The following is a 24,331-nucleotide window of genomic DNA, read 5'->3' on the forward strand; positions in this document are numbered from 1 at the left end:
AAAAAGCAGAAATTGCTATTATGCTATCTGATAAAGCAAAAACAAAAATTGACAACATAAAAAGATAAACAAAAACTGCATTTGCTGAAAGGACCATAGCTATAACAATATTGAACTTGTATGTGCCAAATACCTTAGTATCTAAATTCATAAAGTACAAAATAACTGAATTTTGAGAAGACTTAGAGAATAATACAATAATAGTAGGCTTTAATGCCCCTCTCCCAGTTTTCAACAAACATAACAGAAAGCCAACAGAAGGAAAAATATAGAATTGAACAAATTGCTACAGAAGATAGAGCTGAAAGATTTAAAATGTGTTCTAAATGAGACTGCTGCCAAATAAGCATATTTCTCAAAACCACAAGGAATCTTTATAAAAATTGACCATTTATTAGGGTACAGAGATATTACAAACAAATGTTAAGTCAGACCATAGTGCAATAAAAATATAATCAGTTCAGAGACCACAAGCAAAAGACACAGACTTATCTGTAGACTTAACAACAGAATCCTAAGTAATGAGTCGATCAAAGAACAAATTATAGAAACAAAGAGTGATTATGTAAAAGAAAATGATAATGGTGAAATGACATACCAGAATTTCTGGGATGCAGCTAATACAGTCCTTCGGAGAAATTTAGATCCCTAAATCATACTTAACAAAATAAAAATGTCAAGGATTGATTAACTGAATATTAAAGTAAATAAACCCAACATAAGCACAAAAGAGAAGATATTGAAAATTGGAGAAATAAATTAGATACCAAAAAACTGTAGGAGTGATAAAAATTAAAAGCTAGCTCATTGAAAAGACTAACAAAATAGATAGAACTTTAGCCAACCTGAATAAAAAGAAGAGTTTTAAAAATCAAATCAATAATATAGCAAATAGGGGGAAATTGCAACAAAATCAGAAGAAATAAAAATTAGCAAAATCTGCTAGTTCTGAAGAGACAATTATATGCCAGCAAGACTGAGAATGCAAAAAAAAAAGTGGAATGGCTTCAAAAATATAAAATATAAAAATTAGCACAAGGGCAAATAGAGGTTGTAAATCATCCAATCTCAGAGAAGACAATAGACCTAGCCTTAAAGGAACTTCCAAGGCAAGGAGGTTGGGATTCCTGATCATGATGGAGAATTTGATGAAATTTTTTAAAAAATTGATTCCAATACTACACAAATTATTCTCTAGAATTAAGAGTATATACTAAATTCATTTTTATAAGACAGATATAATCCTAATATAAAATAAAACAATGAAGACCTTATATCATTAATTTGATTTTGAAATTATAAATAAAATCTTGTCCAAAATAAAACTACAACAATTAATCCAAGAAATCATTCCATTATGACCAAGTTGGATTTATACCAGGAATATAAAGATTGTTTAACGTTTGGAAATCAATGTAATTAATCATATTCAAAGCCAGAACTTCCCTGCCCTACATGTTTATCTCCATAATTGAAGAAAAAGTCCTTGAAAACTAAAACACTTCTATTAAAAATAAAATCTGCAAAGTATAGGCAGAGCATACAAGGACTTTTAAAAATATCATAAGTATCCGTCCAAAACCAAAAGCAATCGTCATATACACTGGGATGTAATAGAACCTTTCCCAACAAGTACAGGGGTACACTAAGGATACCTGTTCACCTTGCTTTTATTTCATACTCTAGAAATGTTGACTGTTGCCCTAAAATGAGAAAGAAATTAAAAGTATAACTACTTGTAAAAAGGAGATAAAACTATTCCTATTTGCTAAGGATATGATGGTTTTTTTGCAACAATAAATAGTACTGACAACAGCAACAAAATAAAAAGGGACTTCTCATTCCAAGTGTTTCTGAAATATGGGAAGCAATTTACCACAGCGCATAAAATACTTATACAGGTTCGATTACAAAGTGTTCCCTAAGAAATAAGGAACAACTGGGGCAGGTAGGTGGTGCAGTGGGTAGAGCACCAGCCCTGAAGTCAGGAGGACCTTAGTTCAAATCCAGCCTCAGACCAAACACTTGACACTAGCTGTGTGACAGTGGGCAAGTAACTTAACCCCAATTGCCTTTTAAAAAACAAAAACAAAACAAAACAAAACAAAAAAACAACTTAAATAGCTTGAGGAATAGCTCATTACTAGGACACGTCAATATGATAAAAATGACAATATGACCAAAGTTAATTTACAGTTTTAATACTTCACCTATCAATGGCGAATCAAACTACTGTGAGAATATTTTACAGAATTCAATAAAATAATAAAGTTCATTTGGCAAAACAGAAGATCTAGAATATCAAGGGAAATAATGAAAAAAGGTAACAATGAATAGGGAGTAGCACTTTCAGAGGAATAACACTATATTATAAAGTAGCAATCATCAAAACCACTTGACATTGGTTTAAAAATAGAGAAGTAGATCGGTGGTACAGACTAGGCAAATAACGTAACTCAGTAACCTAATGTTTGATAAAACAGAAAACATAAATTACTTAGGAAAAAAATTCCTATTTGAAAAAATCTCTTGGGAAAACTGTAAAACAGTCTGGCAGACATTAGGCCAACTTTATGCCATAGTTTACAATAAATTCAAAATAGATTTCTTTATTTTTACATGACTTTAATATTAAAGATCAATATGTTAGAAAAATTAGACAAAAAGTACATCACATACCTTTCAAAGCTGTGGGTAGAGATGTATACTTTACCAAATAAGAGATTGAGGCAATTACAAAAGATAAAAGTCACCTTTGAAATTGCAAAGCTTCTGCACAAATAAAATTAGTGCACCTAGAATAAGAAGGAAAATAGTTAAATGGGGGAAAAAACCCTTTGTATTAGATTTCTCAGAAAGGGCTAACAGATGTATGTATCGAAGACCAAAAGCCACTCTCCAAAATATAAGTAGTCAAACACATGAACAAACAATGAAGCAAGTCACATGAATTTTAGGGGTTCCCAGTGCGTATACAAGTTATGTTTACACTGTACTGTAGTCTGTTAAGTGTGCAATAGTATTATATCTTTAAAAAACCAACATACATACCTTAATTTAAAAATACTTTATTGCTACAAACGCTAACCATCATCTGAGCTTTTAGTGAATCATAATCTTGGTAGAGGGTCTTGCCTATATGTTGATGGCCGCTGACCAATTGGAGTGGTGGTTGCTGAAGGTTGGGATGGCTGTGGCAGTTTCTTAAAATGAGACAGTAATGAACTTTGCCCCATCAATTGACTCTTCCTTTCACTTGAACACTTAGATGCCATTGTAGGGTTATTAATTGGCTTGCTTTCGATATTGTTGTGTCTCAGGGAATAGGGAGGCCTAAAGACAGGGACAGAGATGGGGAAATGGCCAATCAGTGGAAGAATCAGAACATACATAACATTTATTAAGTTCATCATCTTGTATGGGTGCAGTTCATGGTCCTCCAAAACAATTACAATAGTAATATCAAAAATCACTGACAATAGAGCCCCATAACAGATATAATAATAATGAAAAGTTTGAAATGTTATGAGAATTACCACAGTGTAACAGAGAGACATGTGAGCACATGCTATTAGAAAAATGGCATCTATAGACTTGGCTTGATGCAAGGTTACCACAAACCTTAAATTTGTAAAAACAAAACAAAACAAAAAACAATGCAGTATCTTCGAAGTGCAATTTTATTATTCAATAAAACAAAGCACAATAAAATGAGGTATGCCTATATTGATTAGTTTTGTTGATTTTTTGGGCTTTTTTCCCTTTTTTCTTTCAAAACCATTATTTGTTGTATTGAATAGTTCTCTAGAAATCTAGACTGGAAGAGAGAAAAAGTGAAAGTTAAGCAAAACCAGCCAACACCAAGGATCAAAACAGTTCTTCCAGCATCCTATAACATGGAACAAGTTCAGAGACACGCTTAATACATGTAGGGAGTAATGTTTGGCCCATTCCATTCTCACTCTGAATGTAAACTTTTCTCTATACTTACTCATTTTAGTTTTAAAATGTATAGTAATGTTAATTTTTTTTTAAAGTATGGCTTTTGTCACTGTCTTCTATGGAAGACCTTGTACTCAAAGGTATAACACTAGTATTAATTTATGCCCAAGTAAGGCCAACTTCTCATTAAGTAAACCTCTAGTGGAAGAAGAAAGAGTAATTTCCACCTTGGAAAGGTTAAGTGGAGACCAGAAAGTCAGATTAAATTGATACCATTTTATCTGTGATACACCAAGATTTAAGAGGCTAAGGCAAGCTTGAAGACCAGTTATTTCAGCAGGATTCCAGGGCATGGAAGAACATAATATATTAAAATTCAGGAATTGTCAAAAATATGTCATTTGTCAACTTGATTAGGTCTTTTTATTTTGACTATTTGTGTTGTCTATTTCCACTTGGCGCTGATGTGTCAAATGTAGCCCTGGATTAGATCCACCATACCTCTCCTAACTCATTTGTCACTATTTAGTATTGAGCTTATTCATCTCTTTCTGTGTTTTTAATGCTAGTTATTTAACTATCATATTCATAGTCACATAGGTTAATTAGTTTTAAAGACAGAGTAACACTGAAGTTGCAAAACCACAACCAGGTATCAGTTGACCTCTGGGATACCAGAGTTGGTAGTCTACTTTATCCCACTGTTAGGCTTTATACACAAGCTTGCCTTTACTATAAATGATTCCGATGATTTGTTTTTCTTGAGTATACTTATTTCTGGACTGTATTTCTTTCTGGGGGAGGGAAAAAATCGTTGGGTAATAACAGCACCTTTTTTTTTTTTAATAAGCACATCAGTAAAAAACACTTAAAAACAGAGTGAAAGAAATGTTGCCATCAAAACAACTTCCTAGACATCATTGTGATTCATTTACAATCTTTAGCCCATGGCAACTTTTCTACTTCAGGATAATTCTGTGACTGCTGAGTAGGGTTTGATCCCTTGGCTCTTTGACTTGTAGATAATTAAGCAAGATTATCAGCTTATGCTATTTAAAAGACAGCCTGTGTGGTCCGTCAGTATGACATTTACTGGAGGCTGAGTGTCATGCTTTTAAGCTACAGCAGTTATGTACATGAACTTGCATGAAACGACGGACTATTATCATCTCATTGTCGGGGCAGGCAGCCAAAAAGCCAGTTCTGGAATTCATGGATATGTGTGTGTGTGTGTGTGTGTGTGTGTGTGTGTGTGTGTGTGAGAGAGAGAGAGAGAGAGAGAGAGAGTGAGTGAATGGTGCGATATGTGTGTGATGGGTTTTCATAGTATTAGGTGAAAAGGAGTTTAGGAGAAGGAAAAGGGCCATAGCTTGGGGTAAATAGAGGATGGGAATTGACAGCAGTGAGAACACAGGAGTTCTTAAGTCTTGTTTTGCTTCTGATATTTCTCCTGGAAAAAAAAAAGTATTTACTATTTCTAGTAAATATGTAAAGAGATAGTAAGAAGTCATCTAATTGTTTTTTTTGTAAATTCAAATCACCCACTCCTGATGAACTGCATTCTGGGATAGTAATAAAGATCATTAGAAGGGATGTTTGCAAGAGCATGCACAATATGAGAGGTACTATAGAACTGGAAAAGGGTAAATATTGTCTCAATTTAAAAAATTAAAGGACACATGAAGAGAAGTTGTGTTCAGCTATAGACTAGGAACCTTGCCTTCTATTCCTGTGAATTCTAGAATGGATCATTAAAGAGATGGTTAGTAAACATCTAGAAGAGTAAGTGGTGATTATAAAAAGTCCACATAGTCTTATTCCAGGTCGTTCCAGATTAACCTCATTTTCTTTTTTGACAGTATCACCAAACTCAGGAGAATGCTATATATATATATGTGCGTATACAAATAAATACATGTAATTTGCCTAGATTTTAGCAAAGCATTTAATGGAATATTTCATACTATAAATATGGAGAAACATGGGCTAGACAATGGATGATACAGTTAGACCAATTTCGAACTGGTTGAATGGCTAATGTGAAAAAGCCATTGTTAATGATTAAATGTCAAATTGACAAGAGATGTCCATTTGAAGGCCCCAGGGATGTGTTTGGACCTGTGTTGTTTAACCTTTTAACAGTGACTTGTATAAAGGCAGAAATGGCATGTTTATCAAATTTGAAGATGACACATTGCTGGGAAGGGATAGCTGATGCATGGAATGATAGTGTCAGTATCCAAAAAGATCTTGACAGGATAGAGCATTTGGTTGACTCTAATAAGATGAAATTTAACAAGAATACTGTTTTCAAAGGAATAAATCCAGGATTTACACAACCAATAGTAGGTAGGATGAGACATGTTCTTCATTCCCTACTAACTCCCCAAACCTCCCTCCTCAAAAGAAAGAGGAATTGTGTACCAAAGGTAAAGCAGTTATATATGTTTTACAGACAAGAGAGCAAGAAGCCCATCATTGGGCTTACAAATTAACACTGGAGAATGTTAATCCTTGATGTACTCATTCAGCCGCCCTTTCCCAACAGCCTCCATCCATGTTCCAGCAGGACACACAAACCAAACCACAACAGTGGGTTGTACTTTGCAACCCATTCAGGCATCTTCCTCCTGCTGCAGTCTCATCTAATACCTATTCCTGTCCTTCCTTCAGTGTCCTGTTGCAGCAAGCCACATACCTCAACCTTACCCAGCTACTTATAGAAGAGGGGGAGTTATGGGAGAGACGTTGGGTTTCTTGCTTCCTGGGATAGCACCTAGCTTAAGGAACCCCAAGACTGAAAAGTGTTACCCAGAACATCCCCCAAGTTTGGAAAAATTGGCAGACACTGCCAGACAGGGAACTAAAGAACAAAGGCAATTTGGACAGCAGGCTAGCATGCAGGTGTATGCTGGGCGTGAAGAAAAGGGCACTGGATTTCAGCTGCCACTAATCCTGTTTCCCCAGAAGTTACTTGGAGTAAAGACTAAAGCTAGTGAAAATTAAGCTCTCAATATACAAGGAGGCTGAGACAGCTTTCAGTTCCAGCCTAGTAAAACTCACCATTAAAAGAGGAAGAGTCAGTAAGTAAGTAACAGGAGAATAACAGAGTAGGGGCAGGAGGAGACTCAAACCAATAAAAACCTCAAGAGGAAGAGAATTCAATTAAAAACCTATAGTGTAGATAATTAGCAGATAATTCAACAGAAGACAGTAAAATTGGAAGGGAAGTTGAGTCCCCAGACATCTAAGAGATTATAAACCACTCTAATTAAATATTGTGAGACAAAAGAAATTGAAACTATTGAAACCTAATGAAATACATAATCCTGTAGAATCCCAAGAAAGCATGGAACTGAACCAGAATATTCTAGGATGGTTAAGAGCAAAATCAGAATTTTGAGAGAAATTACAAAGGAACAAATGACAAAAGTTCTGCACAGCAGAAATGATTAGTGACAGAAAAGCTTGAATTCATAGAGCCTCACAAAGGAAGCAAAATAGTGAATGACAGAATGAGAGGGCAGTCTGGAAAAAGAGAAGCAAAAAGCAGGAATAATAACAGAACGCATCATTTCTATACAAGCCAAACACACTGAACACAGAGACGGGATGAATAGAGACAACTTAAGGAGTAATCCTTGATGTCAAAAAACCCGAACACTGAAATGCAAGAAAGAATGTGATAAACTACTGAGAACTTCTGAATTCAGAAACAAAGCACCAATTGAAAGAAACCACAGATGGCCTTTAAAAAATTCCCATGTTCCAATCTCCAAGACATAGAGTGATTAAATTTAACAACTGCAATGACATACAAGAAATTCCACAAGTGACCAAGAGAAAAGCTTTCAAATATAAAGGAAAGGAAATTCAAGTAACGCAAGACTGTCCTGTACCTACCAGAACGAATGGAATTATATGTTCCAAAAAAGCACAGGTACTCACTCAGAATGCAAACCAAAATGTAATACCCTGCAAAGATGAGCCTGGTTATCAGTGAAAAAAGATGAACATTTACTAAGAAAAAGTCATTTGAATCTTTTCTCTACAAAAAAAGAGATATGTATAGATTATTCAATTTAAAAACACCTAAACAGAAGCATAAGAAAAGTAAACACAATTACCAAGGAAAGAATAAGTAATAAATAACCCCATCTTTAAAGACTATTAAAAGGAAAGGAAACTGGAGACATTATGAGTTTTTTCTTTTAAAGAAAAAATAAGAGGACCATTAATAAATTTCTTTTTAAAAGGTACCTTAGGGACAAATGATGAAAGCAATATTTAGAGAAATTAAAGTAGTTAAGGTAGGGGAACAGACCTGGAAAACTATGAACTTAAACCCTGCAGCCTACCTACAGATGAATAGATGTATTTTGTGAGACTAAATTGCAGTGTGTGTGGGGGGTACATATATGGGGAAAAGGAAAATGGAAGATAGAAGGGAATATGTGATGTGTCCTAATCAATTTAATTGGTAGACAAACAATGAAGAGAAAATACTTTCTGTAGTCTCAGCAAGGAAAGTGAGTACAGGAGAATGGATTATTTGGCAAAGGACTGAATTGAATGAGAAAAGAAAGTTGAGATCTCCATCCGCTGGGGGAGGAGGTGCCAATGCAGATCATTCCCATGAGGGCTAGAGATATCTCCTGTAATGAAAAATGGGGAAATTACAATGGGTCCAGTCTTTAAGGAGTTGGGTACACAAGAGAACACTTCCACTGAGAAAGTATTGTGCTTCTGTAGACAATATTCTACCTCAGGAGAAGGAAAATTGGAGCTCCTAGGTTCAACCTCCAGCCAGTATGATGAGAGGAAGTTGCGTAGCAAATGAGAAAGAAAATTATCTTGGGGAAGGTAGAACACAGGAACATTTCATCATGGAACAAAAACTAGCAAGAAGTTTGGAGAGGAGAGAGGGATTTTGAGTTAACAACTTAACTGAGAGAGGGAGGGAAAGAAGGGAAGAATTACGTAAATTAAATAAAAATTTTTAAATTTTAAAAAATTAAAAATTAAAAATTAATTTAAAAAACCCTAGATCAATGGTAGTCAAACAGGGGTTGAGGGAAGGGGTAGAGACTGAGGGGAAGTGAACCTGTGGAAATAGGGTTGCCTTAAAATTGACCAAGCAAAGCACAAAGTACTGACTAGGAAAGTAAACAACAAGAACAAAAAAATTGAAATTAGCAAGAAATGTAAGCTATCCACAGCCATATGAAAAATACTCCAAATCACATATAATTAAAGAAATATGAGCTAAACAACTCTTCCCACTGCAAAAATGATGACGTTTTGAACTTTCCCAAAAATCTGTCTGACAATATATACAACATTGCTATATAGCAGTTTCCCACCTCTGCCAAAATTAAAGGGGCTTTTCTTTTTGGTTTTTGTCATTTATTTTCCAGTAACTAAGGAAAGGTAAAACAGAGTGTGTGGAGATCATTACAGTGGGAAATCATGGACAGCTTCTTGAACAATGTGCCATTTGAATGGGGCTTTAAAGCATGAATGAATGAATGAATGAATGAATGAATGAATGAATGAATGAAAAATGTATAAAAGCCTCATCCTGGGTTTATGAAAAGAAAATCAAAACATCATCCATACTCTCAAGGAGCTCACATTCTAATACTGAGGGACAATACTTAGGAGCTTTCAGCTACAAGTCATAAAGAAATATGCAATGGCAAAGCATATGATAATCCATCTTATTTAGTGCTATTTCCAGGGATAAAACCACATCCATTGAACCACTTAATGATGACAAGAACTTTGATGGTAAGAAGTTTATTTTCTGGTTTTCTAGTAGCAGTTGCTTGAATATCCACAGGTTTCATCTTCACAAGAGTTGTTCCCATAGAGTATGGTTTTGGGGAGTGGACTGGTGTTACACTCCACTGGGTTTTCCCCCAGGGCTCTTGGACTTAACCTGTGGGAGTGGTGGGGGAGTTGTTGGTCAGCAGTTGATATGGGGGTTGGAGTGGGCAAAGAGTGGATGATAAATTCCTTCTCCACATAGGTTAATTTCTTGATGGATAAATATGATAGAAACATATAATTTGAGAGTTAGAACTAGCCAATCAAAGGAAGAGGCCTCGTAAGTCTTTCAGAGTTATCTGTCAGTATTGCTTTTATTGTATAAATTATTCTCCTAGTTCTGCTCAGGTCACTCTATCAGTTCATACGAGTTTTCCCAGGTTTCTCTGAAACTATCCCCTTCATCTTTTTACAGAATAATAGTATTCCATCACATTCACCATCAATTGAGCAGTACACCCTTGGTTTCCAATTCTTAGTGGCTATAAATAATTTTGTACATATAGGTCCTTTCCCTCTTATTCATATGTTTGAGAGTATAGCCCTAATATTGATATCACTGAGTGTAAGGGTATGCACAAATTAATAAAATAGTTTGGTTGAACCACTTCAGAGTTCCATTAATGTACCTATTTTCTGAGGCCCTCCAGCCTTTTTTGTCAACTTTGACAATAATAGGTGTGTAATTGTTTTAATTTGCTTTTCTCTAATTTTTAGTGACAACAGCATTTCTTTTCATATGAATGTTGATAGCCTAGATTTCTTCTGAAAACTGCTTATCCTTTGACTATCATTTGGGAAATGTCTCTTATTCTTATCTTAAAAATGAGTCCTATGTTCTAGATAGCTGCTGTAAAGATTCCCCCCCCGTTTAACTACTTTTCTTCTCATTTTTGCTGCATTGGTTTTGTTTATTCAAAAACTTAATTTTTTTGTAATTAAAATTAGCCATTTTACTTTAATTCTCTATCTTGTTTGGTCATGAACTCTTCTTTTATCCTCAGATATGATGGATAATTTCTTTCATACTTCCTTAATTTTTTTTTTAAATAAAGTCACCCTTTAAGTCACGGACCCATTTGTAGTTTACCTTGTTTTACAGTGTGAGATGCTGGTCTGTATCTGGTTTCTGCCAGACTACTTTCCAGTTTTCCAAATAGTTTTTGTGAAATAGTGAATTTTTACCCCAATAGCTGGGGCCTCTGGATTTATCAAACACTAGGTTACTGTGCTCATTTACTTCTGTATACTATGCACCTAATCTATTCCATCAATCACCCTCTTTGTTTCTTACCCAATATCAGATTGTTTTGATGATTATTGCTTTGCAGTATAGTTTGAGATCTAGTGTTGATAGGCCATTTCTTTTCCCACTTTTAAAACTTAATTCCCTTATTTTTTAAAAATCATTTTCGTAGCTCCTGGTGAGTTTTGTTATTTTTTCTAGCTCTCTAAAGTCCTCCTTTGGTAGTTTGATTAGTGTGGTACTGAATAACTAAATTATTTTAGGCAGTGTTGTCAAGTTTGTTATAGTGGCTTGGCCTACCCCTAACAATTAATATTTCTCCCATTATTTAGATCTGTCTTTATTTGTGTGAGGAGTATTTTGTAATTGTGTTCATATAATTTCCATGTGTGTTTTGGCAGGTAGATTTTCAAGTATTTTATATATTCAGAAGTAATTTAAAATTAATTTGTCTATCTCTTGCTACTAGATTTTGTTGATAAGGTACAGAAATACTAACCATGTGTAGGTTTATTTTATATCCTACAATTCTGCTCAAGTTCTTAACGGTATAAATTAGTTTTTTAGTTGACTCTGTAAGGTTCTCTAAGTAAACCATCATATCATTTGCAAAAAGCACAGATTTTGTTTCTTCTTTGCCTGTGCCTATTCCTTCTATTTCTTTTTTTTGTCTTATTGCTGTAGCTAGCACTTCTAACACTATAATGAATAATAAGGATGATAATGGACATCCTCACTTTACTCCTGAACTTATTGGAAAGACTTCTACTTTATCTCCATTATAGATAATTCTAGCTCTTGGTTTTAGATATGTTCCTATGCTTTCCAGTTAATTTTAGTAGGAATAAGTATTATATCTTATCAAAAAGCTTTTACTGCATTTCTTAATTCAATTTTATGATTTTTGTTGTTCTTACTATTAATATGGTAAATTATATTTATAGTTTTCCTGATATTTAACCAGTATATTACTGGTATAAAATCAGCCTGGTCATAGTGTATAATCTTTGTCATATGTTGCTTTGTGTACTTTCTAGTATTTTATTTATAATTTTTGCCTCAATATTCCTTAGAGATATTAGTTCATAGTTTTCTTTCTCTGTTTTGATTCCCTCTGATTGTGAATTAAGACCACATTTTTTTGTATCATAGTAAGAAATTAGGTAGGACAACCCCTTCTTTTCCTATTTTTTTTTCTAGTTTATATGGTATTGGGATTAATTGTGATCTTAATATTTAATAGAATTCATTTGTAAATCCATCTAGTCCTGGTTTTTTTTTTCCCTTTGGGAGTTCAATTCAATTCAGTAAGCATTTATTAAACGCCTACTGTGTGCCAGACGCTGTGCTAAGGGCTGGATACAAAATGAGAAAATACAAGTAAGAAAAAGAAACAGTTCCTGCCTCCCAAGGAGCTTGCAATCTAGTGGGGGAAGACATACAAAAGGAAGCTGGAAAGGGAAATGGGGGAGGTAGCCACCAGGCAGTACCCAGCATTAGGGTACGGTTTTCCATGGTTTTGAAGCAAAGCAACAGATATGAATGGAAAATGGAATTACCTGAAATATTATGAACCCTCTCTAAAGGAAGGCGGAGTTTAATGTTCCACCCTCCAATTCGGAGGGGCAGAGATGAGGAGAGTGCATCCATGCATGGGGAACAGCCAATGCAAGGACACAGAGATGGGAAATGGATCATCAAGTGCATATAACAGCAAGTAGACCAATATCACTACATTGCAAGGTCCGTCAATATGAATGATATGGAAGAAGACTAGAAAGATAACAGTAATGATAGCTAGCATTTCTGTAACACTTTAAGATTTGCAAAGAACTTATATTAGCTATTTTGATCCTACTTGATATTGGAAGTGAAGATATGAATGCCAACGAGGGGAATTTATATTTGATTATGGGTATATATGCCTTATGATTTGACCCATGCTTTAGGAGAACCATATTAGCAGATAAGTGAAAGATAGATTGAAATGTGTAGAGATTTGAGGTAAGGAGACCAATTAGAAGTATGTTGCAGTTACTGTTTGTCCTTCATTCTCAAAGAGGACCATGACATCAGGGAGGTGATGCCATGACATGCAAGTGAATTGGATTTAAGTGAGGGAGGGCTGTGCAAAGTCACCAGCCTCTGGAGCCATCTGGGTCCAGTGGCCAGATATGGATCAGGACAACTGGAGATGGCCCAGGGGACCTTGGCCTTTTCAAGATAAGGTCTTTAACAGATCTCAGTTTGACTGAGACAATGCCCATTCAGTGATTAAGGCTTAAACAATGAGGCCTCTTCAAAAAATAAAATAGATCTAGGAGGGGAAAGACCCGCAGGGTTTCTGGCCAAAACCGTGGACTGCTGGGCTACAAAACTACCTGCACTAGGTAAGAAGTACTAGGGGTGGTGTCTGTGTGAATGGAGAACAGGGGACATAAGCAAGACATGTAGAGATAGAGACAACTAGATTTGATAATTGCTTGTACGTGGTGAGTGAGTTGAGAATTACACAGAGTTGGTGAACTTAGGTGACTGGAAGGATAATGGTACCCTCAGCAGTAATAGGGAAGTTTGGAAGAAAAGTAGACTTGAGTGGAAAAACAGTGAGTTCTGTTTTGGACATGTTGAGTTTGACACAGCTGTAAGATATCCAGTTGAACATGTCCCATAAACAATTCATGATGGAAGACGAGCTCAGGAGAGAGGCAGCTCTTGGACTTCCTTCCAGGACAGTTGCCTGAACAGAAGTCAGTTTGCCCAACGTTAATATAACTACTTCAGGAAAGCCCTTTTGGAATACAGCATTCTAAACGCTTTTCTGATTTATAGTAGAAGCAACCATGCTTTGTGTGATGCTGACTGTAATTCCTTGGTATTTGAACTTTTTATTTCTAGCTCCTTGCTGTGTTTTTTTCTTTGACTTGGTTGTTCAGGACTTTGGCTATGATATTCCTGAGAATTTCCATTTTCAGGTTTCTTTCAGGAAGTGGTCAGTGAATTCTTTCCAGTTTCATTTTTGCCTTCCCATTTTAATATGTGTAGTCAGTTTTCATTTATGGTTTTTTGAAATATGGCATGCAGGCTTGGGGGTTTTTTTAAGTTGCGATTTTCAGGTAGTTTGATCATTCTTCCATTGTCTCTCCCTAATGGTTCTTTTTTAGATCACTTGGCGTTTTGGGGTGTTTTTTTTTTTTTTGAAATAGGAGTTACCTTTATATTCTGTTCTTTAATCCTTTATTTATTTATTTATTTGCTTGCTTATTTATTTTTTAGCGTATGTTTTTAAAACTTTGGGTTACAAATTTTCTCCCTCCCTCCCCAGCCACTCTCATTGAAAAAGCAGGCATCTCGATACAGGTTATAGATGTGTAGTGATGTAAAACACTTCCATAGTAGTATGTTTTTTTAATCTTTTGATTAAAATCAGTATGCTACTAAATAAAAGAGAAGAGAGTGGAAAACAAAATTATCAATTTAAAATGAGAAGGAAAATCACAGCCAATAATCCAGAAATAGACAACATTGTGCACAATTCTTTGTCAAGAGAGTCAATTTTATTCTTATTAACAAACTATAAAAACGATATTTTTCTGTATCTCTCATCAGTTCACCTATGTATTATATTTGTATTCCAAATACCCAGCCCAATGACTGGTGCATATGTGGTATTATGTAACATCATATGTTTGGGACTTTGAAGATTGTAGTTTATTGACAGCTTGATATGTGTTTTCAGGGAAAATGTGTTCTTATCTTAGTTCTGTCAGTAACTAATACAGTTTTGGACAAGTCACTTCCCTTTCTGAGCCTCCTGTTAATTACTAATTCTAGTAACGGAGAAGGGAGAGGAAAAGGAAGAGAAAAAACAAACGTACATAATGTTTGCAACACTTTTTTTTAGAAATATTTTCTTTATGGAAGCAGATGTTTTTGTATCTTGAGATAAAACAAAAATCCTCTTCATTTGGTGTCTCAGCTCTGTTCTGGATCCCACAGAGACATAGATTAATTTTAGATGAATTTTTCTTGATTAGAATAATTGAAATCCTGAGATTGAAAAACAGAATCAGCTCAGTTTTCCTTTGTCCTTCTCTTCTGTCTTTCAATTCCAGATATTTGAATATACTTCTTCCTTTCCTCTTTACCTAGCATCAGACTTGACTCACTCCTCCTATTGTCATACTATTGACTTTTATGATGCCCTGGGGAATTATAAAGTTTGAATCGGGCTTAACCAATCTCTCTCCAATCTTCTAGAGTCAAATAAGTCAGTGTATGTTTCCTGCTTCCGTGTCTGAGCTCCGCTATCTCCGCTTCTTCCTTTTTCTGTGATTCATGATTTCTATCATTGTTTCCTATACTTCCTGTCCTTGGTCTATCCTGTTAAGTATAAATGAAACAGAAAAAGACAGGTTTGCAAGTCACTTCACCTACCTTGTTCTTATCATTGAAGTTATAGCCTCTCCTATATGCCCTTCATTTATACAAAGATATTCCTTGTTAAAAATAATAATAATAATAATTAGGGCAGCTAGGTGGCACAGTGGATAGAATGCCTGCCCTGAAATCAGGAAGACTCATCTTCTTGAGTTCAAATCTGGCCTCAGACACTTACTGGTTGTGTGACCCTGGACAAGTCACTTAACCCTGTATGCCTCAGTTTCCTCAGCTGTAAAAAGAGCTGAAAAAGGAAATGGCGAGCCATTCTAGTATCTCTGCCAAGGAAACCTTCCAGAAAGGGGGCACAGAGTCAGACACAACTGAAATGACTAAACAACAACAACAGCAACAACAAAATTTAGTGTATTATATACCTAAACTGTTCCACTGATCAACTTTTCTATTTTTTGACCAATGCTAAATAGTTTTGTTGATTTCTGCTTTGTGGTATAGTTTGAGATCTGGAACTGCTTCTTATTCTTTAAGGTAAAGTCTTTTAGTTGCTGTGGCTTTGAGTAATTAATTTAGGTATAATTGTCATTTTTATTTCATTGACATGACCTTGCCATGAACAATTAATATTTCTGCAGTTATTTAGGTCTATATTTCTGTAAAAAGTGTTTTGCAGTTGTAGTCATATATTTTCTATGTGTGCCTTGGGGAGATGATCTCTAAATTCAGTAGTTACTTTAAAAGGAATTTCTCTTTCTGTCTCTTGCTATGGAGTTTTGTTGGTCATATATGGAAAAACTTACAATTTGTATGCATTTATTTTATATTCTGCTACTTTGCTGAAGCTCTCAATTGTTTCAGTTAGGCTTTCAGTTGATTCATTAAGGTTCTCTAAGGAGACCATCATATTATCTGCAGAAAGCAGTAATTTAGTTTCTTCTCTATTTCTTTTTCTTTTAATTATTTCTTATAGGTAGCATTTCAAATAGAAGTAGTAGTAATGGATTTCCTTGTTTTACTTTTGATCTTAATGGAAAGGTCTCTATTGTTTCTCTATTGGGGGGCTCTTGGTGTTAAATAGATACTATTTTTTTTTAAACTAGGTCTCCATAACCCTTTCAGACTGGAAGCATAATGAGGGGACATGAATTCAGTCCTATTCCTGATTGTTAAAGAAGTATTAACCTGCTCCATTTTTCCCATCTGTGTTGTTGATTCACCCCTTTGTTGGCAGCCTGGTGATTCTTCTCTCCTGGTAACTCACTTCATTAGTGCCAAACCTAGTCAGATATTCAGCTGGGCTTTAGCCATAGTACAGCTCAAAATTTTTGAACTCAAGCAGTCCATCAGTCTCAGTCTCTCCTAGTAGTTGATTTTAAAGGTGTGAAAGTTGTAGGAATTAAAAGTGTGTTCTACTATACCCAGCTAGATAACTTTTTTGCCTATGAAGGAAAGTTTTATTAATTCCTATTCTATTTAATGGGTTTTTGTTTTCAGAATTTTTAATTTCATACTTAGTCAAGTTTTTTATTTGTTGCTTTTTAAAAATTACACTTTCAATTAATCTTTTCTTTCTTCTTTTATTGATGAAAATGTTTAGAGATATAAAATTTTCCCCGTGGATTGCTTTGTCTGTATCCCAAAAGTCTTAGTATGTTGTCTCATTGTTATAGTTTTCTTTTTTGAAATTATGTATTTTCAAAATGATTTGTTCTTTAATTTAAGAATTTTCCTAGGATTGTTATTTAATTGTCCAAATAATTTTTAATAAAATCCTTTTATTGGATGTAATTCGTATTGTGTTGTGGTTAACAAAGGATGAGCTCATTATTTCTCCTCTTTTTTGCATTTACTTGTGAAGTTTTTATGCCTGAGTATAGTCAGTTTCTATAAAGGTCCTGTGGACAGCTGAGAAATACCATATGCTGCTTTGATTCCTATTAACTAATTGCCAGAAATCTGTCGTATCTAACTCTTCTAAAATTATATTCAGATTTTTAACTTTCTTATTTAGTTTTTTATTAGACTTATGCCTATAAATATATATACATATGTGTGAGTGTGCATGCGCACGCATGTGCGTGTGTGTGTGTGTGTGTGTGTGAAAATCTACATTGAAGTTTCCAGGTTTTACTCTCTATTTCTCCCTAAAAATCAATTAACTTTTCCCCTAGGTGTTTAGATGTTATCCCATCCATGGCATATATAGTATTTATATTAATGCATCATCTACAGTGCCCTTAAGCATGATGTAATTTCCCTGTTTATCTTTTAATCATATGTGTTTTACTGTCGTCTTGCATGAGATGATGATTGTTATTCCCTGTTCACCTCAAAAATATAGTAGATTCTGATCTAGCCCCTTTGGTGCTTGGAGCCAGAGGGAAAGAAGCGGACTTTACTTACTGAACAGGGTCATAAATTTGAGCCGGAAGGGGTCTTGGAGCCTGTTGAGGCCCTCATTCTACCACCTCTTAATTCTGCCAGTTAAAAGACGTTTCTTTTAAACAAAATGCTTTTGTACTCTTCTTTCTAATTCATTTCTCCTCTGTTTTGTTACGTGAACTCATCCCATTTATGTTCGTCATTATAATCAATAATGTTTATTTACTTCCATCTTCTCCTTACTTCTCTTTGTCCCTATCCCCTTTTTCATAAAGAAGAGAGTGATGAGAAAGGAGGGTGCTTAACACTAATGATTCATAATGAATGTGTTATGCTTCCATTCTACTTTTTCTTCCCCTCCCCAAATTGCTAAACGTGGGATTTTTACCCTTTCCCCCCCAAAATCCCACTTTCATATTCTATCCTCCAAATTTGGAACTAGTTTTGCTTATAATTAATCCTTCCTTCTTAATGCTCTCTTTCTCCTCTTCCAGTTTGTGACTATTTCCCTTTCAAGTTTAATGTATTTCTGCTCCAGATTCTGTTTAGATAAAGCCTTTTTTTGTTTGTTTAGATAAAAGTGAAGTTTTTGTGACCACAACTACCTCTAACCCATTTTCCAGGTTTTTTGTATATTCTTTCTCTTATACCTTGATTATATGAAAAGGCAAATTCTAGCCTCTTTTCCCCTTCTTTCTTCCCTAAGGAATTTCTTTTTCTCTCCCTTTTTTTTATAAACTCCTCAAACCATTAAAAAATTAATCCAAGGACCTCTTTCTTATTTAGTTCCCTTTATAACCATTGAAGACATTCAGATTCTGAGGAGATATTCTCCCTCTCTTAGAATACAAGCACTTCTACATCATATAGCCCTTTTCAGTTGCTTAGACATATTTACCTTTCTTGGTTTCTTTGATACATGTACTTTAGATTTCAGAGTTTCTCATCATCTCTGGGTTTTTTTTTTATCAGAAATGTTTAGATATCCTCTATTTCATTAAAGGTCAATTTTTTTTTTACAGTAAAATTGTGTTTAGTTTTGTCAGGTAAATTATTCTTGGTTGTGAGCCTCAATATTTTGCTATTTGGAATATAGTACTATACACTTTACTTTAGTTGTAATATTAACTGGGGCAAAGGTCACCCCTGCCATGCCTAGTTTTAGAACACCAGTCTCCTCATGGTATGAAGACCACCAATCTTGTAGATATCTTGGAGGCATATTTGTGCTTGGCCTCAGCGTGGTGTCACTATTCCAGCCTGAAATTGTCACCAACACTGCCATGCTGGGGTTATAATTGATTTTCTTAGTAATAAGTACTAATTTCGGTGACGGTTTCCTCATAGCTCTTCTGGCTGTAGGAGGCCTCACAGGAATCCATGTTATTGACACCAGTAGTTGAAGTGGTTCATCAGTAAGTGCACATTTGATAAATATGCAGTCAGTGGCTCCTCTGAATTTATGTAATCCTTATATAATAACATGATCTAGATGATATTCTACATGCTCTAAAACTGTGGCAAATCCGTCAGCTACTCTGAGCCATATAACATACCTTTCCTTTTTGTCCTTTAGAGGAGGGATATACAAACTGGCTGTGATATCACCATGGACAAAGTTGAATGCTTGTAAAAACTAAAATGCTGTTTTCATCTATCTAATCTCTTTACTACTTTCAGGCCTGAATTGGCCACCAAGATTCAAATGGCCCCCAGAATGTAAGAACTTGTCGTGAAACAGTCAGACTGTTGGGGAGCCAATGACCTGCCACTATTACAGCAAAACTTACTAGTCTACTATGTAATATTCGGGTTTTATTCATTTTAGTCCTTGGTAAATGTGATGGTTATTAACAGTCAAGCTGCTCTTTGATACCTTCCCTCCTGGTGCTTTCCCATTGTGTCTTATTATCTCCAAAAAGCTTTCATAGGATAACACGCTGTAGATAATGGAAGTCTTCTGACTAGTTTTGTTCTTAGTAGTAGCAACTTCTTGCAGTTCCAAAATTTAAGGTCAGAGTTAAAAATATCTGTGTCTCTAAGACCTAGGTCACTCTTTCCTAGTAGTAGTTGAAAATACATGTTCTGTATGTTATTACTGGCATGTAGCTTTTGTTACAGGAATCAGACTACAATGCTTCCTAAGGTCTGACCACAAAGGCAGCTAAACTATTTTTCAGCTGTCTGATATTATAAGCTAAGAATGACTTTCTCTTAGTCTGAAGGTTGTACCTCCATTTTTTAATCAACATTTTCTTCTATCCTTCTTTTCATTAGTCTCATTTTCTAACTAGAAAAAATCAGGAGCATAAAATTATAGTATACATACTGGGTCACATATTATTTCTGTGTGTTTTAAAGCTTCTTGAGATTCATCTTCCTAAATCCTTATTAGCTGTTTCTCTCACATAATTGGATACTTTTGTGATCAGAACAGGTAAAAGCTCTGATAACTTTTACTGCCTAAATATTTAACTTCAGTTTAAAAACAGAAAGGAAGAGAAGGGAAAATAAGATTTTACTTTTAATTGAAAGAGAAATTCCTGAACCTTTTGAAAATGAGGAATACCAAAATTTAAGATTCCTTGGGGGAACATTGGCAGAGGGGGGAGTTGTAGCTAAAGTTTCTTGTGACAGAGTCCTTGAAAATAACATTTCTGCATAAAACTCTTCTCTCCAGATGAAATCATAAGTAGGACAACTTTCTTCTGTGACGTGTAGAGGAATTTTAGCCTGACATTTTATTTCATGTCTGTTTAAAATCTCTTTTATGTAAAGTTGTCATATTGGATACAGCAAATATGACCTCACATTTTCTGGTTTGTTCACGCCACGAATTTTTGCACTTTAGGTTGCAAAGATTATTAAATTGAATCTGGGAAGGAGTTGTTTCAGATTTATAAGAAGGGGTAGTGGTGGCTGTGTGGTAGGGATGTAAAATGAAGCCTGTACCTCAGTCTGTTTTGGTGAACTTCAAATCAGATGAATATAGGGAAGTTGTGTTAGCAAGAAAGCCAAAGGAACAAACCCTCTGGCTTTCTAGATATTTAATTCCTAGGAATCCTAAGTTCATGACCTCATTTGAAAATGACTTTGTAGCTCTGGCATTCAGTATTTGTACCTAAATTCCAAAACAAACCATGTTGGACTTGTTGAATAGGGGATTTTGCCCATTAGGTCGAGCAGCTTTGCCAGAAAAAAACAAACAAACAAGCATTCAGGTAGAGTAGAATAAGAACTCTTCAATAAAAATGTCGGTTTATAAATTCTGAGTATGTTTTTATGTTTGATATATAGTTGAAGGGAACAACAAATTAAAGACTGCTATCCTCTTATGTTCAGAGTCTTTAGAGCATAATGTTATAAGGAAGTGTCAGATCTACATGATAACTAGAGTTAGCTTTGCATAAGTAGCATATTCCTTTTAGGGTAAGTACCCTAACCTCAAATGTAGTCACTGTAATATCTTGCTGCCTCTCTAATTGATGATGATGAAGGTGGTGGTGGTGGTGGTAATAATGAAAAATTACTCTCCAGGTATTTTAGATAAATGACAGAAAGACCAGGCAGTTGTGACTTTTTCTCATAAAACTAAATGAGTACATATTGGTTTATAAAATAAATAATGATGAAAAGCTATTATCAGGTGTAATCAATTGAGATAACATGTAAAGTGCTTTGCAAACCTTACAATGCCATATAAATGCTAGCTGTTATTATTCTCATTATTATTATTATTATTATTATTATTATTATTATTCCTTTAATGGACTTTGATTCTGTGGATAATGTAACATTGTCACACTAGAAACTGAGTGGTAGGATCCATATGTGTTCATTCCTCTCTGACGTAGTGAATGCCTTTAAAATTGAAGGTGTTGGTTATTTGTGGATTGACTGCTGATAATCAAATAGGAATTTTTTGGAGATTTGCAGCATACTGCAGAAATCACATGTGAGGTGTGTGTGTAAAGAAACCTAAAAACTTTTTAGGAAGTCTTAAATGCATAAATACTGTATATTATTGATCTGTTTTATCATTTACTACCATAAGTATACATCCATAAATTTATTATAAACAGTTAAATTTTGGTAAAAGTCTAGTGTGCTAAAGAACCACAGGCTACATGTTGTCCTTGGGAACATCTCCTGTTTGTCTCTTTGTCTCTCTACCTACCTTCCAGAGTCTGTCATGTGATTTCTCCGTATCTAGCCCTTTTTCTTGTAGAAGGAAATCCTCTGTAAAGTAGTTGCTTCAGCTACACCTGGGTCTGTAAAGACTCTGCATAGCGTGTGAGATGTTAATCTCCCTCACATAGAAACTGCAACTTTTTTATGGGTGCAGTGTGTTGTTTTACTTGATTTGTGTATTAAATAAACACGAACAGAATTATTAAAAATAAAGGCTTGGTGTGGGGCCTTATTATTTGTAGTTTTTCACATTCACAGGCATCCTGCACCGCTAACCCCTGCAAATGTCAAGGAACAACTGTGTGCTTTTTTTTTTCTCTCATTTTTCCAAAAAGAAATATGAGTCCTAAAGTTTCTGGTTTTGCTTACTATCCTAAATAAGCTTTGTTAATCCTCACTGTAGATATAAAGGAGCTCCATTAAAGTCACTGAGGAATTGTTAAAGTTTATAAGGGGATTCTTGATGAAGTTAAGCAAATCAATATCATTATTATTAGTCAATTTATTTATTTTTAGTTTTCAACATTCGCTTCCATAAGATTTTGAGTTCCAAATTTTGTCCCCCTTCCCCCCCAAAACGACATGCAATCTGATATAAGCTCTCCATATACATTCACATTAAACATATTTTCATATTAGTCATATTGCGAAGAAGAATTAGAACCAATGGGAGGAATCATGAGAAAGAAGAGGAAAAAAAGCAATAGTATCCTTAGATATGCATTCAGACTCCATAGTTCTTTTTCTGGATATGGATAGCATTTTCCATCATGAATCTTTTGGAGTTGTCTTAGATTCTTGCACTGCTAAGAAAAGGTAAGTCTATCAAAGTTAGTCATTGCACAATGTGGTTGTTACTATGCACAGTGCTCTCCTGGTTCTGCTCACTTCACTCAGCATCAGTTCATGTAAGTCTTTACAGGTGTTTCTGAAATCAGTGTGCTCATCATTTCTTATGGAACAGTAGTATTCCATATAACAACTTGTTCAGCCATTCCCCAGCTGATGGACATCTCTTCAGTTTCCGATTCTTGGACACCACAAAAAGAACTGCTATAAATATTTTTGTAGGGTAGATTAGGGACCCTTCATGGGTCAGGCCAGTTGCTGCCGTAGCTGTGGGATTGTCTGAGGACCTCCTGCTGCCACCATCACCACCATCTCCTCTCCCTCCTCCACCTCTTTTTTCTTCTCCTTCTCTTCCTCCCCTGGAACCAGGGCCAGCATTTTCATATTTACCGAGAAATAGTCCCCTCATGCTGGAATTTTGTGGAACTTTGCCAGCCAACCTAATGGCTTCTTCTGTTGCTGTGCCTGTAGGATTTCACTATGAAACAAAATATGTTGTTCTCAGTTACCTGGGACTGCTTTCAAGGGAGAAGCCACGAGAACAGGATCCTTTCTCAGCTCAAGGGGTCCAGCTATCTACATCTTTACAACTTTTGGATCAAGAGCTTCTATTGAAAGTTAAGTCTGAAATTGAAGAGAAGTTGAGGTCTCTGAATGAAGAAATTTCTTCAGCTTTCACTAACACAGGCTTTGACTGCCACAAGTCTCCAGTATTCAGCCCTGTTAACCCAGAGAGCTCAATAGAAGACTGCTTGGCCCATCTTGGACAGAAGGTGTCACTGGAACTGAAAGAATGCATGCACGAAGCATTGCAGACTCTGCTTAGCCAGTGAGTCACCATTGCCAAGTCAGAGTGTGCTTCCCCTCAGTGTCCAGCCTTCTCTTAAGAATGGATTGACTGAGGCTTTGCATTTATGGGAACTGTATCATTTTGTCACCATTACCACTTTAAAAAAAAAACATTCACCAGATGTAATATACCCTTTGTGTTCAGATGGCAGACATTGTTTCAGATAAACATAGTATAGTAATGGCACCTTCTTATTTGCTGTGTCAATAACAACCAATACATTTCCTGAATATTTAAGAATGGCTCATTTAATTGTTTGATCTCCAGCTTCCACTAGAGCACAGGCCTATACCTAAACACTGAGGTTTGGATATTGTGTTATAACATAGAATTGATATTCTCTCTTATTTTAGGACTCCCGAGTGTTGCTAAACATGGAATTGTACATTGGCCTATGGAACTATTTTCACATTTTTTTAATGAAAACTTAGCTTTCTCCCAGTCATTTTTCTGGCTTTTTAAGACTAGAGGCAAATAGAAAGTAATAGTGAAGGTATGTTAAATATATAAAAGCTATTTGATATAAATCTTCATTTAAATAAACAAACCAAAATAAAAAAAAATTTGTACATGTGAGTCCTTTTTCTATTTATGTAATCTCTTTGAGGTACAGCCCTAGAAGTGCTATTGCTGGGTCAAAGGGT

At 35.2% G+C, this 24,331-nt stretch overlaps 1 protein-coding gene and 1 pseudogene across 10 annotated transcripts in view; both read left to right on the plus strand.

The window, feature by feature from the left end:
* The window catches only part of ERC1 (ELKS/RAB6-interacting/CAST family member 1), a 342,335-nt gene that overhangs the window by 251,908 nt on the left and 66,096 nt on the right, over nucleotides 1–24,331 (plus strand). The window lies entirely within an intron of this gene.
* On the plus strand, nucleotides 21,663–24,149 carry LOC110218657 (bcl-2-like protein 13 pseudogene; annotated as a pseudogene).

This window comes from Phascolarctos cinereus, unplaced genomic scaffold (genome assembly GCF_003287225.1).
Source record: "Phascolarctos cinereus isolate Bilbo 61053 unplaced genomic scaffold, phaCin_HiC Scaffold_1;HRSCAF=81, whole genome shotgun sequence".
In the NCBI taxonomy this organism is placed as follows: Eukaryota; Metazoa; Chordata; class Mammalia; order Diprotodontia; family Phascolarctidae; genus Phascolarctos; species Phascolarctos cinereus.